The sequence below is a fragment of the Varroa destructor genome, unplaced genomic scaffold (genome assembly GCF_002443255.2).
Source record: "Varroa destructor unplaced genomic scaffold, Vdes_3.0 BEIS01000007.1, whole genome shotgun sequence".
NCBI classification, from domain to species: domain Eukaryota; kingdom Metazoa; phylum Arthropoda; class Arachnida; order Mesostigmata; family Varroidae; genus Varroa; species Varroa destructor.
Genome location: NW_019211460.1, coordinates 9983696 through 10003867, shown reverse-complemented (window position 1 = coordinate 10003867; position 20172 = coordinate 9983696). Strand labels below are relative to the sequence as shown.

The window sequence follows — 20172 nt, the reverse complement described above, 5'->3', positions numbered from 1 at the left end:
TTAGTCGCTGAGGCGACCAGATGCACCTAACCTAGTTTTAAATAAATAGAATATAGTAATATTATGAATATAGTAATATTATTATTGTTGAAGAACGTCACTATTAGCGATATTTATTTCATTCAATCATTTATTAACAGCGGGGAAGGAACGTGGCGTATATTTTGAGTACATAAAATATGCGCCCACTTGCTTAATATCTATGGATGAGGAGGGGGCTTATTTGTTTAATAGAAACCGACGGTACCATGTGCACAGGCTACAGCTTTATGGCCGTCTGATTTTCTTAGGGGGATGGATCGTTTGGTTACTGTCATTGTCAAATCCCTAAAGTTTAAATTTGTTCTGCGAAAAGTACGTTTGACTTTTTTAGTTGCCTTCATTTTTTATACATATTTGCATATATGTGTAATCGATAATCAAATATCTATTGTTGTTAGCAATCGGTATTCCGGCGACAACAAGAAGGGGCCGATGGTTTTAAGGGAAATAAACGTTTCTTCCGCGTGCGGCTAACCAATACAGATTACAGGCCTAGGGGATGATTAGTAGTCATTTTATCAGCCCTGTTTATAGTGTACGTAATTCAAGAGCTGGATCGGGGTGTCGTTTAAGGGAGAGAATAATAATAATAGAACATTTAAAAACAATAATAGTAACTACCAAGCCGCCTACTTAAAGAAGGTAACCGTTTTTCGAATGCTAAACGAAGGGAAATGAGCGAGTAAAGTACGGTGCCTTCTTTCTTTGAGGTACTAATTACGCATTGTGTTGTTGGACCTATGCTGGCAAACGATTATTATGTGACTGTATGATAATATTGAGAACTGACCCAATGAGGAACTTCATTGGGTTTACTGACGTGTCGGCCAAATAACTGAGTCAACACCTCACTTTTTACTGTTGGTAATCTTGCAAGAATAAATAACGTTTTTTATGATATGACACCAATAGTCTTAGCTGCGATATAGCGTTAGTAAATGTAAATTTATGTATTTATATGTAAATGTAAATAAATAAAGATAAATATTTGCAAACAATTCCTATACTGGCAATAGAAAAGACGACATTTTCTGTCTCATAAGGCATTCGAAAAAACCTCTATTTGTTGAAGCGGGAGCACACAATTGTTTCACATATAATTTCTCATCTAAGCTTACTATGTTCTATTGCTGCCGGTCGAATACACATATGTAGAACTCAAGCAAACATTTAAGCGACGCTGTATTTATCAGCACAAAAACTAATATGAACCATATTGTTACATATAGACATAAAAGGAACATTGGCCCATTTGAAAGATGTTTAATGGAGACGTAAAATGCATTAGTACGTCTACAAGGTTGTACTAATAGTAGATCTACCGCGGTATAGAAAAAGCTTCGTAAAAGAAAAAAGCCCCAAAGAGGAAAATCTGTTTGAAACGGGCGAAGGAGAATCTGGTCTCGGAAGAGCGGTTGTGCTTTCAAGGGGGCTCTGATTTGGCCATCTAATCTTAGATATAAATTGTTGAAGATTGCTCTGCAAACGCGGACCTACCCTTTCAGCTGTGACTGCCAATTCTTCCACTTGGCTTTTCACTCACACTTAAGTCGCTATGCCTTTCATGACGGATTTTTGCTCGCTGCTATCCCCATGTGCAGCAGAGTAATAAACACCCATCCATGAAGTAAACTTTAGATCTGACGTCAACGGGTAGAACAAGCCCAGCGATCAGGTATGTGGTGAGAGTGCAGTACGTAGACCAGTGTGTCCGTATACTCAACGAGAGTACGCTCACTATACCTGAAGGAAGGTGCATGAATTGACATTATACAGTTGAATTTTGTAACATGAATGAATGCACTGATTTACCTAGGAGGACATTACAGGGTCGTAATGCGCAAGACAACGTATAACCAGTCTGGATAGCAGAAAGCTGGAAAACACCACATACTAGCTCAAATACGGTAAATAACGACTTTGTCATCTCGACTTAAGCATAACGTACTTTTGCATATTAAAAAAATGTTTTGAGACCGTGAACGTACTGATGGTTGCAGTTTAGTTTAAGACAGCTATACATGTTAAAACACAATGACAAGACGAGTTACAAGAAGGCATTTGTTGCCGTAATAATAACGATTGCTACGTTAATAATTAGTAGTTACGCGTTTGCGCAAGACGAGACACCCATTCGTCTTATAAGAGGACTCGCGGCGGTTCGAGGACAAAATTTTCGAGTCAACTCGCGCGCTTTTTTCAAAGTTTTTTCTTCAAATTGTGTTACGTTACGTAAACTCCACCAGAAGGTGCCGTGCCTTTGATTCACCCTTGTGCAAGGTGGTATACGAAATATCAGTTGCACCTGAGACCATTACTGTAAATGTTGCTGCATACGTTTTGCCGGGCATCTTCACAACCTCGTACACGCCACAGCAAGAACAACGCCTTCTTCGACGTAAAGTCTTTACAGGAACCATTCTCATAGTAATTAAGTTTGCATTTTTAAGTAGTCCATTTTAAACCTGCAAACCTGTTTTGACGATGGGATGGGCTAAACGCACCGTGCTTTCCGGTATCTTATTTAATTTTCCAGTCCAACGGGCCTACAGGGTCTCCGTGGAAGCATGTCTTCTCCCAGGAGGTACACAAATTAAGTTTGTCGAGCGCTCGATAGTCGCTTACTGTGCTATTTCAAGCACTGACATTAAACAGAGACCAAAAGCGCAGAAGGTTAATAGGGGCAGTATGACAAAATGGTAACTATAACTTTTCCATGTATACAAAAACCTAGATATGTATGCATTTGCCACGCGCGTTTATTAAAGCAGAAGAAAATAGCTAGAAGAGTGGGCTGAAACTTAGGCAATTTTTCGAAGATGACACCGCTGATTAGTTTTAATTGCCACCAAGTTGTACGTATTTTTTGGTACTGAATTGCTGCTGGGATTAGTAATCAAAAAAGAAAAAATTATTATTTGTGTGAAATCGTTTGAATATAACATAGTGGGCAACTTTTTTGAGGCAAAATAACGTTTGTCCATGAGTAGATATCGAAGAGAAGGAAAAAAAAAGCGAATCTTTTATTATGTTTTCCTGTGAGAAAAGGATGCTCAGGTCACCTGATCTTTCTGTTAAATACTATGTCTAAGGTGCACACCTATCACCACTAATTGGCTCAATTAAGAAGAAGACGACAGGCAGTTAATTCAATTGGGGTTCAATTCGATAGAGAGTTAATATCAATAATAGGGAGTTCAATTGGGGGACAGTCCCCGTGATAGCTTTGCCACATTTGTTTGATAATCTTAGGGACACCTTGTGGTTTAGGCTCCAGCCAGAGCATAGACCGTTTGTTTCGAGCTGGGAACTCGGCGCCCAATGGAATGTCTGTCGGCGATACCGCACGTGAAACTCGAAATATAGAGAAAGAAGCTAAAATAAAAAAAAACTCCCTAGTTCGGTTTTCAGGCACTACATTTGTGTGAACACCGTTTCCAAGCCAATCGCGTATCGAAAACCATCGCTTACCCGAAAAACATTGCCATGTCTTTTCCGTATTTAGCCTTTCAAATCCCGGACGTCACATGTGATATATAAGAGACTGTTAAAGCTTTTAGAAAATTTGGTCTTATTGTTAGTGCCAATAGGACGAAATTCATACTACTCTGTTTGCCTCTAGGGCCATCGACACAAAGTACTTGGTCAAAACTAATTTTTGTTGTTCTATGATGTTGAGTGTTTGGGGACATATCTTCTAGAGACGAGTAAATAGCAGGTTAGGTAGCATTTGAGTGCTCTGCAATTATTGCCGCATCCAGAAGAAGGCCTAGAGGGATAGATGTTCCAAGTCAAGGTCTCCCTCTAGTTTACATGGCGCTGCTGTTACCGATGCCGTGTTATGTACTAGCTGCATAGGCAAGCGACTATTTGATATTACCTGATCTTGCTAATGTATAACTGATATTACCTAAAACAACGCTCTGCGACTCAAGGACCCATAGAGTTTCTGCGGATGTCCTGTTTATGTTGAACACACTGTTCTCCATAGACAGAATATGCAAGATGCGTCTCAGTCTACTTGTTTTCAAGATGTGAAAAAGCCTAGTTTTATCGGAGATCTCTCTTTTTTGCTGCCGTCGTCGGTTAGTCTAATCGTCGTTACTTTGCGATTCCTACATAGTGGCTAGCAAAGCTTATATTTAGAGCAGTATGACCCCAGCTCTTTCTATTCTGGCTCATTTACGAATTTTTTGTATATAATATATATAAGTTCTATTAACATTTTAATGCCGTGATACATGGACATTCTACATGGCTGTTGCCTATTTTTCCCGCGTCGAGTTTCTACCTTCTCATATAGGTCAACCAGCCAGTAACCCTATCAGGTATGTTGGAATTTTAGGCTGGGATTTCCGCTACTACTTATCGACAGCGGTTTTCATACTTGCTACTCCTTCCAGGCTAATAAATGTGCATAGTATTGCTGCTTTGATAAGTGAGCATATTTTGCCTCCTTTGCCCGTCCATAAGGCTCCGTTCCTTACCAACGTGTAAAGTCCTCTATAGCCGGTTTCCCGAGGTCTTCACGTAGGCAAATGTTAGCCCGTTTCCATAAACGGGCGTTGCCTTCCGCAATAGAAGCCCCCTACCTACGAACGAATCCAATATATATTTTCAAAGTTTATTGCGCACTAATATCACGATAAGATACGTTCCATGAGACACCAAAACGCGTCCATAAGTACAACGAATGTTACAATTCATCAACGATTTTGAGTACGATACATATAACTATATGAAAGCCACAATATTTGTAGGCGTTACTACATATATATTTTCCTATTTATAGCTAAATATAATTGTCATTGGTAATTCAGTAGGAAATTAATACTCAGACTAATTTATATTGTAATATTTCAAGCTGACGAAATTGAATTCGGAATTGTCCTACTAACTTTCGCTACGATCTGGCGAATTTGCCAGAAAATTTCAATCTTGCCAAATTAGCATTGCTGTCAGGAGAATCGAGGGCCCTTAAAAAAGGGCATGGTAAATCGAACCTAAATATAAAATAAGACGAACATAAATTAAATGTATCGAAAAGCAAGACCTCTTTACTTTAGAAGAAAAAAAAGTTTACTGTAACTTTAAATATTAACACTTATGTGATTTCAGGAAACACCCTACAAGAAATTTTTAGGTGCTCTGAAGAGTTCATATTATTATTATATTCTTACGGCTATCCTGGAATTCTGTCCATCGGTACACTCTATGGATCGAAACGAGACGTAAAAACGCACTCGTTTATACTAAGTAGCCTGACGTCGTTTTCGAAACGGATACAAATATCAAAAGTTATAATAGTTTAAAGACGATCTATAATAATTTTATCGGAAGGTTTATTCAAGCATTCAAAGATGTATTACAAGAATTAAAATCTACGTGTGAAATACAGTATATCCTCAAATATCGCACACTAAATTCAGTACGCGTAGATGCCGGCATGGATAGCGGTCCGGCATAACGTGAGCGACAAATACTAAACGCTAAATACCAAAGCTATGTTGCCTTTCCCGTCTCTATTTCCCCTGTTGATTTAACCCTCATCTAAAAAGGCCTTCTTTATGTATGGCACCATCTAGTAATTTTATAACCCCCTTATGCAGATTACGTTTTAAGGATTTTTACGTTGTTATCGTCGTTAGGCATTCCATCAGACCTAGCTTCCAGTTCGAACGTTGTGGTCTACGTTCGAACTGGAACGTGTTCCTAAACTTAACAGACAAATATATTACCCACTAAGCTATCACGTTCAACGGACCTGCAGTTTCTGTGCCGTTCCGCCGGTGGAAGTTTACTTTATTCAATAATTGTCAGGGTACAGGCCGTAGGTGCCGCCGGCTTCAGCTTAAACTACCGGTCACGCCTGAAGGCTCCTATCAGAAAGATATTATTTTATCGTATGATTTCGCTGCCCCTCCTCGCCATTATGTGCCTATTCTTTCGGCAACCCAAAGTGTGAGACATATAGTTGGCTCGCCCATGCCTCCTTTACACTTACCCTCTTTACAGTCGGGAACCGCTGTTTCTCAACAACTTTCCCGCGTAATTCTTACGGAGTGATTATGAGAGTAATTCCGGTCGTCACCTTGCATTCCGACCATTCATTCCCAGACTGACAAAGCGAAGCCCTTTGTGCAACTCTCTGTGCTTCCAATCGTAGCGCGGAGGTTTTTTAACTAGCGTTTTTTTACTTGTCCCCAATAGAACAGAAATGACATCAGACAGTGATTGTACAAATGGCTCGTTCTATACTGAGGTGTGGTGACGACAGGTCGGGTGAGTTAGGTTAGATAAGTTTTCATTTTGCTTGAGGCTGTCTAGAAAGAGGGTGCATTATAGGTTTCTGCAGTCATCCAGGGTGAACTGACTAAATTGCTCAGCATGAGGATTTTGCCATAGCTGGATAGTAGATCCGTATTTTCGCACTATTTCCCCATGATAGAATAGTGGGTAACGTAATCTTTAGAACACTAGGGTTGTGTAGGTTCGAAACCGGGAATAAGCACCCTGCATTTCGTGCTGGAATAACGGACTAATAATCCTGTTGTAAAGGAATTGTAAAACGGAAGTGTGATCGAATCTCGAACGGCGACACCGAGCATAAAAGCTCTTGGTGTTCACTTCTTCAATAAAGATCCTTCTTCAAAAATAGGATTTTACCATGTTTGTATTCGTACATAAATTGTATAGTGTGTGCAATTTAACAAAACAGTTGATTTATATAACTACGGCCAGCAGAACCACGGGATACATATGAACTACTAAAATGTAACATCTTAAATAGAAAGATACACGGTCTGTAAGAGGTTAGCTTTCCGAAAGGTTGACAAATCATACAAACCTTTAGCGTTTTTGTAGCCTAATACTTTTGTTACGAAAACAGTCAAGTTGACCTCAGAGTGTCTCGACCTAAACGATCGACTGATGGGAATCAAACGAATTTAGGGTCATTTCCGCATATTACCGGATACGACACGTTAGCTATACCTTAAGAAATGTATTAATAACGTTGTTCGATACATCTACAAAATACAACGCTCTATCGAAGTAAATATACGTCGCTAATGAAAAACTAAGTTAGTAAACTGTAGATTATAGCTATAATTGTTAGGATAGCTTAAAGGATACCATATCAGAAGAAAAACGAGGATGTTACAAATATCCTCCTGCGCATGGACAAAACAAGAAGAAGTTCATCAAATTGCTGATTTAAATCGCGTTTCAGAGGCTTTTATTTTTTTCTAGCCTTTTTTCAAGATTTATCCAATCAATGTCAACATGGAAAAAAATACAACACAGTTGGACTTCTTCAACGTGCAAATTACTATATCTCTGCTGGGGAGGGTCCGATAGGTGAGACGATTTCTGAGGTTCCTTAAACCCTTGATATTCACTCGTGTTCTCTATGGACAAGTCGATCGCCTTTGTCGACACGTTTATTTACGACGTTTAGCTTCGAGTAAACTCTCCGTAAATAAATATCTTTAAAGGTTTACGGCACTTTTCAGGTTGGCTAAAAAAGGAATAATCCGGTAAATTTTAGCGGAAGTATTTTAAATCTTAACTTTATTAAGACTACCGCACACATCGCGTGCACGCCAGTAGTCACCGATCATCTTTAAGGTATCGCTTGTCTATTCACGCCCAGCCGTTAGACATAAAAGTTGATAAGAAGAAGTATATGTTCCACCGCGAAACATGTCCAGTATTTAAAGTTTTTGAGACGTAGAATGGCATACGTTTAACGTGCGTCAAGTTAAAGAGAAACAAGAACTAGAATACTAAGTACCAAAAAGCGGAAGTTAATTACTAGTCTGCATTTCTAGATTATTTTCGATGTGCTTAGGTGATTTTTCCGAGCTAAATTTTTCAGGTCTGTTTTTTGGAGTAAAACTACCTTGTGGCATAAACCATAGCAGAAGTGTGCAACCGCTTAAACTTACTTGTGAGAATTTTCGATGTCCTTATTCTCAACCTGTTGTGTTTTCTACATAATCAACATACCAAAATCAATTCGATATATTGATCTAAAGCAAACTCACAGGTGTTGAGGAACATTTGCTGCGGTCTGTGTATACGCATGTCACATGTGTGTGCGTTACCACAAGTTTGTACTGCATCTTCGTTCTTCCTTGTGCCATTCATTGTGGCGACGATATTACCGGAGTGAGCCTTTATCCGATAGAAGTATGATTGTTCTCCGGGAGTATTCATAGTTATCACAGGAGACAGTTTGTAGAAATGACATTAGAATTTATGTGGCTTTTCCTTCGGCGGCTTAAGGTCGAAATTCCGAGTCCATCTGCATATTCGTACCTTCGTTCACGTCGGATCAGCGTGTCTGCATGTTAAGTATAAAGCGCAACTCATTATTTTGCATATAAATAATTATTTAACCCTTTCTTTTTTTACCTGGTTAAACATTTACTACTTCTGGGAATAACTGACCTCGATCGCACGGCTTTACCACAAGTAGACTATAAATGACGTGAATAAATAACTGAGGGGAATAAGGCTTTAAGGATCATTTTTAAGCGAACGCTAAGCCTTAACCTGTGCGATAAAAACAAAAAATTACAAAATATAAGATCGCTGCAATGGGAATAAAATGAACAGGGTCTGTTACAGATAGGTTATTCGAATGAGCGAACAAACATTTCGAAAATGGGTAAAAATTTGTGAAGAGATAGGTGTATTACCTAGGTAGTAGGTTAGTGTGTAGTTTTATTTGACCCTCCGTAGTTGTTGTTATGATGCTTTAATCGATAGTAACGAAGCAAAAATTTTGAAATAACGTCTTATGTGTTAGCTAGTAGTTCACGTTGTCACGTAAAGTTATCACCGGTACAAATCAATAAAAACTCAAATACGTATCATGTAATGAAAGTAATATCTTTGTGACGGTTTTTCATTAATCGTGTTACGATAAAGCTCATTTACTACGACGTAAAGGACACATAGACCACATAGAACGTAAGAGTATGTCGTACTGAATACTCGAAATTCCGGAAATTAGTTGCCCTTACTAGTTGAGCTTTGCCTGAAAAACAATAGGACATCAACATGCGATTTGTTATTGGATTCTTTCTAGCTATCTATTTAGCTAGAGATGCGTGTGTCCAAAGACAAATTTATCCAGCTGGGTTCCTTTCAATACATCTCCAGCTTGCATCATAACTAATTTAAATATTTCGAGTGTTATGTTCAATATCACCCTTACTTTAGGCTTGTATCGTACCTATCTTCTTGTTAGTCAGGTCTGGTCTTATCGTAAACAGGAAGGAACTGGAGAAGACCTGTTCCTCCGGACCGAGTGTTTGAATACAGTCAGACCGGCCATATCCATTGAAGGAGAGCGAAACACAAGGTTAGCTCACCTCGAGTCAACTAGGCCTGGAAGTTAATGTGCGTCTGTGTACTCGTCTGTTCTCTATCTATCAACGACGTGGAGGGCAAGCGATCTTAGTCGCATATTTGAAGTACTACGCATCAGTCAGGCCATGAAGTAATCAACGAGCATCAACAATGTGACTATTGGAGAACTCAAGATGGCGTCTGACCATGCGACACCCGCCCGGTTAGTATTCCTTTTGCCATGATCAGCCTTCTCTACCACACCACCTCAACACATAGCTTTAAGGCCACACTGTCATACCGTTCCAGAGTGCATCAAACCGAAAAGAGAAGTGAACTTGTCTTGATCAACTTGAAAGCTAGGACCAAAACTTCGCTGTAGCCGCTGGTTTGCCCGGAAATACAGGAAGGGTTGTCCCACTTATGAATGGCAAAAGAAACCCGTCGCTCACGGTGACCTACAAAACCAGAGAGAATAAAGGAGTCCAGGTAACTATAGCGGTTGACCGAAAGAAAACTATGTGTTGAAACTTTAATTTGCTTAATGCTTTCCATACTAATTTGCTTTGATAATATTTTTCAAATTGAATAATTTTTCACCGTAAAGTAGTCATCTAGCAATTTCAGGGATCATGCATTATTTGCCTTATTTTTTAATGAAAAGTCACACAGATTTAGATTTCTTTTTATCCCCTTACATGCGATCTAGTTTGTTGTAAATAAGTACGAACTGCTGGATATCAAGGCCAACTGGCAGCTTCGAAGGCTTGTACTCATCTAGTGATCAGCTAAGTTTATTGACAGGCTGCCACTGTGGATTCTAATAGAGATCAGCTGGCAGGCTTTTCCTATTTTCTGCCCTTCAGCTGATCACGGGGTAGCAGCAAGTGAACCGAAGTGGAAATATGAAGGGTTACTATTACAAAGTAAACTCTAACATCTCTCTGCCCGTTTACCATTTACATAGGGTCTCTTTCTTTTGTTGCTTAGATGCAGCAGTTTACCATAGTCAGACTTCTAGTGACAGAGCTCACTAAGGGCCCACTCTCCTCAAAATACAAGGGGCGTCTTCTCACTCTCTGTCTTTAGCCGCCTTGCGTCTTTTTTGTGCCGCCTTCTCTAAGTCGTACCCCTTTTGTTCAACTACTACCCGAAAGCGCTGCGACAGTAGCTACGACAAAAGCCACATGATTTTTCGATCACTTCACCAGCCAGTTCGAGGGCGGCGTCGACCGCGCACGCGTTACCACCAACACCTCACCAGTGACAGCTTTAAGTTTGACATCAGTAGACGCCTCTATTTACAGCCAACAAGAAAGTCTCGGTTGTACCAGACCTTGCTTGATCAGAAATGGGGCCGGGCACAAAGAAGGCAAAGAGGAAAGCGAAAGCCAAGTAAATGGCATAGTCTGATGGCACGGTGTCGCAATATGGTCGCTACGAAGAGTTTTGTGACGAGAAGAGGAAACATCGGCCTGTGTCCCGTGTGGCGTGTAGTAGCAAACTCAGGAACATAACCCTTCTACACAGTTATCTCTGCGGAGTCCCCTGCCGCTTTACTCAACACACCGAAAGGTTTGTAGCGTATGAAGCCACTGAGGCGTGTAATCGATTTCCAGGTTTTTCTCTCTTTCCTTTTTGCGTTCGACTGTGACGCATTCGTCTTAGCTTCTTAACCCTTCGTGGCAGGCGGCGTCTTTGTCCAACTGGCGCTTTACCCTTCTACCGTAATGCTAGCCGATACCGGCGTCACGCCGCCATGCGACACACCGCGACGGAGCAGACATTGTGCATAAACGACATTCACGACGACACCAAGTTTTGGAGCTCGTTAGTAAACCGTTATTTGGCTATGACAGGAGTGCCAACGGTGATACAGTAAAAGTAAGGTTCTACTTTTGTATTAACCACAACCAATTCAACGGGGACGAAACTGATAAGCAGGTCAACTGTTGTATATGTAAAGCTAGGTGAAATTATCGTAAAAGCTTTATATTAGAAAGGTGCCAGCAGTTGGTTGAATTGTCCAATTGTACGCGTTGTAGAGCTTTTAAGCTCCAAAAATATGAGAATTTTTCTACGTAGCTCTACTTCGATGTTCCACGTGCAATTGCGCAATGCTTATACTCTGACACGGGCATTTCACTGAGCCGTTTCGGCATCTCTAACATTAAAATCTACCCTAGATTGAAACCTGCTATATCCCTGATCGTAATTGCCATTCCAATACACCCCTATCCAGAAATTCGTCTATACGAGCCGTAATCTCATGCACCGTCCCGGCAAACCGCTGTGCGTCTCTGTTTAAACATGTTCGCTTTCCTGAAACTACCCTTCGCTTAGCTCGCCGTGTATTGGAGAAATCCAAGAGCGGGGACTAACCGAACGGATCCGTGGCGCCACTTCGTTCTCGTCTCAATGTATGTTCAGCCGTATCTAGCACCGAGCAAGCGTCAGTGTCTTCGCTATATTCTACGAACAATTTTTATATATATATATATATACATCGGTGTACATAAATGCGCATGCCCACACACACAAGCAGGCATCTCTTGTGTACATGGGAGCGTAGAGGGCGCTGGCTTTTGTTCCGCTGTCCTACGCTGCTGTCTCTCCTTTCGCATTCGCATTTTCACATTCGACGACCGTGGCAGTAGCGATGGCAGTGGCGATATCCGACGCGTGTCAGCCTAGGGTCCAAAAGTATATCGACCGCCATAACGATATCATCGCGAGTAGCGGCAGTAGTGGAGCCGGCTTCTACATCCAGTGACGACGGCAAGCGTGGCCGGGGATAATACTGGCCATCGTCTAAAGCAAAGGCAGCTGCGGCAGTTCCTTCCATTCCTAACTGCAACGTTACCCCGTTCTTCCATTAGCGCTCATGCGCTGGCGACGAACAAACAGGCCCCAGGGCAGAGTGGAACTCGTTAGCGAAACCTTCGTGCTGCTGTCGGGCAAAAAGGTACGTCGCGTGCCTAGTGGAGCTTCACCAATGCCAAGCACAGCTACTCCTGCTTGCTAGGCTAAGCCGTATCTGACCGCACCAGCACCCCGTCGCGCGTTTTCGCTTGTCGATGAGCGCAAGCCGAAAGGCCGCGGTCAGATGGAATGGCTTCAGGTTATACCAATGTCTCAGAGCCTTTGGATGACGGAAGATACAGCAAAAACGGGGAACACCGCCAAGCCAAGATGACGTCATTGATGCTCTAATAAAAGGCACCAGTTTATAGGAGCGAGGAATTTGCTGTACAGATTCGACATATTGACAAAGATAACATGCTCGTATACAGCTGGCTTGAAACAGAGGGTATTTCACCCGGTCTGGCTTGACTTGGTGTCAATTAATGTTCTGTGTTACCTGACTGGGCCAGCATTAATGAAGGCATGCGATACCCCATACGAGAGGGCTCTTTCATAGATTTTTTTTTAAATAGAGCTGATATCACTGCTTGATTAGTCTAGATCATTTATTCCATTGAGCAGTACTATGTTATCTAAAGCACCTATGTTTTACCATGGATAGTAGCTGCCTCAGACACCGGAACTACCTTACATCGTTCCACTTCACTGCCTACAAAAGTCCTCAAATGATATATTTGTAAAATACCATGAAATAAACATACAGGCTTTTGGCTTACAAAGTAAATAATATTGTGTATATAAAAAGTAAAACTTATCATCAATCTATTGATCATGATGGCTATCAATTGAGCCATAAAAAATAAGACCTTTAAAGGACAATTACGAGCGCATGCATGTCATTGACCTTAATTACAAAAGTAATTAACGTGCCCCAGTACCCCAATTTGAATACGTCTTTATCTGATACGCCTAAATAGATTTTTCAAACTCGACATCTGACATACCGTTAGTATTAGCTCAGACGGCTAATTCGTAGAAACAGCAAAAGTGTTTCTTCCGTGCATAAGTTTACTAGACAACTAATAATGGCACCGCCACTATCATGCAACGAGCCCATAATCGCAGAATAATTTACCAATCATAATCAAGCTTGATGATTGAATTCAAAACCCTCAATTTTTAATTTCAAGGATACACATTCAAGTTGAGTCTCAAGCAAAGTGGTAAAACTGTATATTTTTTATTTGTGATTTTTAATGCCTAAACAAGGGAAATAAAAGGAAACGTTACCAGGGAATTTGCCAATGTAATATATAACATCCGTATGTGTTCAGTCGCACCCAAGATCGCGCTAGCGTCAGCGTCTTCGATACATTCCATGTGCGGTTTTTATATATATCTATCGATGTGCTTTGATCTATTTCTGCCTGCTCCGATTTGTACACAATGATAAACACAACTCAAAATATCTGACGGTCGAGAAACACTCTCATGTTGTGGTCCTATAAGGCGTGCCCTAATGGGGGCGACGGATGTTTTAGGCACTGTGTTGTACTTTTTAGCCTTAACAAGGCTCCTCAACGCCGCCTCATCCGGTCGCAACATTAGTTCATGCGGATACGATAGAGGGTAATTAGCCAAATAGAGGCAGAAATCCTGCAGCAGTCGCAACGCTATGAGGTCGTCGCTTGAGCTCTTTCATCACCTGTTCCGGGAGCTGCAGTATCCGCCTGATCCCATCGCAACCCTCATGACCGTCCGAGTTTCTAAAGTTGCACTTCAAGGTAGAACATGTGAGGTCAGTTGCTGGAATAAGTCTGCGTTAATGCTACTATCTTTGGCTTAGACTTATAGAAGCAGGTCTGAAAAGTTTTTTGGTTGATTAAAAACGGTATCATAAAAACGGGATAGATTAGGAAGATGCTGTCTACCTAGAAAGCGAAATTTGACATTCTAAAGATGGACTTCACAAGCACAGATTGGTTCCAAAGGAAAGCCAAAATGGTTCAGAAATACATAATGATTTAAGCTCGTCAGCTCAACAAAAACAAGTTCCAGACATAATGACCTATATATAAAGGTGTGAGTATATTTCTTAGCGACTTCTGCATAGATGCAGAAATGGCTTAGATGGCAAACTCTTCTCATTCTACCACATCGATGAAGAGTACAGACGCTTATAAGGCATCTTTTCATCGTGTTTTATATCTGTACACGTACGCTCTTTGTAATTATCTAATTGTGACATACATTTGAATCGGTGACTTGGATCACGCTTAGAGAAAAGATTTTCCCCATTATTTTAAATGATAATTCAACTATAGGGAAGAGAATATGTATGGCAATGGCAAACTTACTTATTTTTGTTAGGCGCCATTTACTTTCCACCCTTCCTTATATCTGACTCAAACAACTTTAGTCATTATGTTACTACGGTGTTATATACAAATTTAATACCTACTAAAATATATAGGTCGCATAACTGGATCTATTTTTGTTAAAAGCTCGTTAAAGCTAGATATTTTCCATTTTCCCGGTTGAAATTTGTTAAGATTATTTGGTTGTAGATTAACATTTTGGAAATATCAACTATTCACACCTACCTATTGGATGTTATTTTATATACTGATCTATCGGTGTAGGTGAAGATCTCGCTGTCAATATCGAGCTTATTTAACGCACGACAAATGTAGTCTAGATGGCACACAATCAAAAGTACCCATCTACCGCGTCGTGCAATAAGTACCCACTCATTTTAATCAAATGAGGCATGAAAAAAAAAAAACTATGAGAAGTATAAATCGTTTTACGCTATCAGCCCATAATAGAGCTGTTATATTTGTTTGGCATCACTACAGATACCATAGTATGATGCATGTAAGGTAATGTATGTTAAATAGGCTTGATCATAGGATTGATTGTATTCGTCTTTCTATATGCCCAAAACGTTGAGAAACCAAGGTGGTCCTGCTGTTTCGGTCGAGCCCTCTGATACATTACTAGCCTACATGATGTAAACTGACAAAACACCTAAGAGATATGAGACAAATAAAGTCATCAATGGAATAGAATGATATGCTGTTATCCCATACCTATCGTATAAAGCGAAGTAACTACCTATAATCTATTTGAAACATACAAAATTGATTCTTACAAAGATGCCTCTACTATTTAGCTTGCTACTATGTTATGCGTATTATAATGTTAACGATAAAGGTAAGATCTTAGCAAAACGAACAAAAAACGTTATCGCCGATCGTAGATGTTTTTTCCACCGCATAAAATAGCAATCTGTATATGCTACCATGTCCCAGAATACAGCGATGAAAGGACGATGCTCACGCAAGCCCGTTAGCTAACTACCCGGTCAGTCTTGATTATAGACTTGGCCAGCCACACTTTGGGAAGCATATTGTTTTTTTTTTTAACTTTTATCCAGTTAAAATTAGTTATCCGAAGAGCGAGGGGAAGGGCCAACGAGTGTGTCGTCTGACAATAAGTGAATCAACCTCGACATGGAAACCTTCTATACGATCGCGACACTCGAACGAACCTCTTCTTCCATGGCTGCGTAAGTGGGAGCATGAAGACGGAATTCCATATTAGCTGACCATCCAGTCTTTCGAAGCAAATGATAGCCGCTGACAAATAGCTAGTTGACCATGCTTGAGGAGTTATAGAACACAGAAAAAAAGCTGGATTAAATTTGCACGATAGAAGACAAGTGAGCGTAGAAGGTCGGCCTGTAGGCATATCTTAAAGAGCTATGTATTAGAGAAAGCCTGTCCCTTCGTATGTCAAAAACAGACGTCGCAGAAGATTGATACGTCGACTTAGTGGTATTATAATAGGATGACGTATGATCCTGTTGGTGATAGTGGGGCAAGCCCAGAACCGAACGCGCACTGCAGATGGCCAGCGTACAGGATTTGACATATTTGAAAATGTCGATGGTTGAGGGCTAATCAAAAGTCTTAAGTCTGCCAGCTTTTGATAGTGATTTTTATAATGGCATATCTATGCTTGGACTGTGCGAAAAAGGGCCCAGAAACTCAGGTGGGAAACAGAAGATCAGAAATGGAATTTGGCCAAATCATTATGTTCAGCTTGGAATGGAAGTAGCTATTAGTATAATGGCAAAGAAGACTACCAGCTAGACAAAACACTTAACTCGATACACTTAATGTGATGAAACGATTCTGTTGTCAGAATGATTTTCGTTTAGCATTGGCTCAGAAGATTCAGGTTTGACGATTTTTTACAGCTACGAGCTAATTGCTCACTTCATAAAAGCATCGCTCTGTAAACGTGTCTCGTTGTAGTAGCGCCTTTGATGACATATGCCTAATACCAAGGAAAGCCACGTGTATGAAGAATATGACTCGTGCAGTAACCCTGCTTGGCAACTTATAGCAGACCGCTTGAAAAACTCCGAGGCGATTAGCGTCCAGTCATTTTAAAACACGTGGGGGTTTTGCATGTCGAACCCCTTAGGAAATACAGATGCCGCAGTAAAAGTGATAGAAGATACGTAAGGAAAAAAATTCACTTGCGCCTAAGGATATTGCTGACTTGGCAATAAGGCGCAATGTTTGAATATAAGTGCTTTGACTTTGGTGACAAGTTATCCTTATCATGCTTACAGGTTCGAGCAAGCGAGAAAGCTAGCTTTTCTTCCACACCGTTATTTATAGCTACAAAGTTATATTACTTAGTTACCCGGGAAATTAAATTTCTACCATATATACATATATAGTCAATTAACTAACGCAGAAAATCGTGCTTTTGAATCGAATCGTCATTTTTACTCATTGCTTTGTAAACGATTGCACATGTTGAAACAATAAGGAGGTAATGTTGTGTGTTTAATTTTCGCGATATCTACTTAGTTGAATATTAAAATTCTCTCTTTTTATTAGAGCAGTTCCAATGTTCGGCATGACCAGAATGGGCATTATCTATTAAAGTGCCGTTAACGTTTTCTGACTGTTTTTATCTGTTATTCGAACGGTACGTTTGTACCTGTAACGGCGACGAATATACATGAACTATCATACCTATTTCAAACCAAACCGGCGCCCAGCAGACATTGTATAATGAAACGGCTCCCTGTTCGTCCAGCTGTGGTAAGCTGTAGAATCACAAACACTTAATTTCGTATTAGCATTTTTCCTTCTTTGTCGTTATTTATCAGTGTATTTGTAAACGAATCAGGCAAAGCAACATATTGGTTTGGCCTTACGTGGCCACTTTGTCGTCTGAAGAGATGCCGCAGAGAGCTAACAACGCCGGTCAGATATGTATCGTCTGTTATTATAATTAATGAAGTTCTAGCTGGTCATGTTCGTGTTCCTAGCCAAGTTGCTGTTTCTCTTATCTGTACGTTTACTTCGAGTCATGCTCTGTTCCAAAGGCAATTGATGTTTTCTAAACCAAAAGAGCGAAAGCACTCCTAAAAGGCGAAGGATCAGCGCTACTGACCAAACCTGAGTTCTTCGAAAGATTCAGATCGTAGACGCATATGCACTCGCACACACATTATATCCGAAGACCATAGCCAGACTTTTAATTGTAGCTCGTCCATCATATGTCTAGTTGCGTCACTCTATTGATTCTGCACTTATAGGGATAGATGACCTATAGGTACCAATGGGTTAGGGGTAGCAAAATAAGGAATAAGTTAGATTTAGAGCAATCATTGTTGTCAGGTAGAAAACTTTATTCTTCTTTCCTTGCAATATATAGTTAGTTAGCCTTTATTGTTATTTTGTTGAATGCGTCAACTTCTAACAAATCGTTCGGAAGATAAGTGAAACAGGCCGGCGGACGGTAGGATCAGGCATCAAAACATGGTAGTTCAATCTTCTGGCCTGCACCCTCTATGCATTCTCTAACTGTTTGTTAGCAAAAAAGAAATTAGAGCCTTTTGCTTGTTCCTTAAAAATGACTAAAACATTTATAGAAGATCGTACGGCGTTAGTGATCCATTCAAAGTGTAACAGGTCGCATCCGTTACATTTTCTTTTTTTTCTTTTTTTTTACGATGAATTGTAAGATCGTATTCGGACAACATTATAATAGATATGACATTTGGTTTTTAATTTATTCGACAAATTGATTTTTTTTTTTAAATCTATTAATCGATAAATTTAAATAAAATGCATTATTCTTATGCGTTTTATATATACTACTGATGATACCTTTACATCTCGAATCGCATTGAACGTCCCCGTTACTGTTAATTAGACTACCGATTGAACCGAGGTAAAAAGTGGATTTTAATAATATCCTATGAAACAGATCCATCTAACGCATGAGCCAGCAGTCCTATACGAGAGTCTGAGCGTGGCTCGAATACAACTGTCGATGGAACTTTTTGTTTCAAGTGGTGATCCTACCTGAAACTAAGGACAATGCATTAAGAAGAGTCGCTACGTAACCGTTATCATATAGATACCATAACCGAATTATTCTAGCATAGGTATACGATAGCTGGCGGTGTAGTGGTAAGCCTGTGGACTCATAAAAGAATACAGTTAGAATCTTGTTTCTATCAAAACAGTCTAGCTATAGACGGTTTTGAGGTGAATTAATGTCTGCTAACTTCAGATAATCAATCATATCTGCTAATGGGCACCGTTACAAAATACAACTTTACATTAACAAACGTGCGTGTCAATGCGGGAAAACTTTATGAAGCCAATGTCCTTATACTATTGATGGCATCCAGTTTGCTTTGTCAAAAACTTGTACCGCGTCATATACCGTCGATACGAAAAAGTCTGTAGAACTAGTAAAAAAAAATTTGTTTCTAAAGTGCAGATTATTTTTACGGCCTAATAGGGTCATAGCGAAAGAGGATAATAATAACTAGCAAAAAAAAAAAAAGACTTGGCAATTAAACGTCACCATTAACACCATTATTACGCAGCATTTGTAAAACGCGTCGGTCCCGATTGACTTACAATCGTGTACTCGTAATACCTATTGCTTAATGGATAACCGGCTTTGTTATTTGAGTGACAATACAGCAGGACAAAAGGCTTGGAGGCAGTCGTCGGAAGTTCATACTCCAAATCCAACCCAAAAAGCACACGCTAGCAAGCCCAAAGGCAGCTAGCCGTAAAGGACGAGCTACCTCAATCTACTTTCACGTGTTCCACTATTGCAATACAATATGTGATCACGTTAAGTATTGAGACCTTCACTCGATAGATCGGACGTATGGGCACTGCAAAGCATAGCTACGTCCGTTTTGTCCAGCTAATACTTTGGCCTGCTTCAGCGAATCTCATATTTTCTCAGTGTGCAAGTAAATAATTTCGAATTAGTTTGACGGGAAACATTCACTGTACAACGCCAACAGCGTTTGCCGTCTTTTTTTCATAGAGAATTATATCGAAAAACAAAAATTGAGCGCAACAGTTGTACGGGGCTTCGCTAGAAGCCTTCTAAACAGAGCATGCACTGGCTGAATTATTTTCGGCTTAATGAAACGTTACTATAACGCAACAGAGGACAGCATCAGAGTAGATGGTTATGACGGACATCCGATAATAGTCTTGTCCAGTTAGATATGTTGAACGATAAAGTAATCGTGGTTGACTCGGGAAAACACGCGTCATAGTGTCACATGGTATACGTTAATTTTGCTTTGACGCTTTAATTCGGTATCCGGAGCAGGGGGACTACAGGCAGTCTCGCGGAGCGATTTGACGGTATGGTAGAACGGCGAGTCTTAATTCACAACAAGAACATTTCAAGTATCAATCAGTATCCAGTAACAACATTAAGTCCATGATTCTGAGAATGAGTGATCTGGACTTATCGTTGGGTTGTTTCGTTACGTCGACATGGTCCGACTGCCAGTAGCATATACGAACCTTGTGTGACTAATAAAAGTCG

General features: G+C 40.2%; 1 long non-coding RNA gene across 1 annotated transcript in view; it reads right to left on the bottom strand.

Moving 5' to 3' along the window:
• The window catches only part of LOC147754289 (uncharacterized), a 119243-nt gene that overhangs the window by 3876 nt on the left and 95195 nt on the right, over window positions 1-20172 (bottom strand). Inside the window, exons 6-9 of the long non-coding RNA XR_015316795.1 lie at window positions 9704-9860; window positions 8091-8389; window positions 2516-2683; window positions 1540-1785 (exon numbers count right to left, since the gene is read on the bottom strand). This is a non-coding gene — a long non-coding RNA (uncharacterized LOC147754289). The remainder of the gene's footprint in view (window positions 1-1539; window positions 1786-2515; window positions 2684-8090; window positions 8390-9703; window positions 9861-20172) is intronic.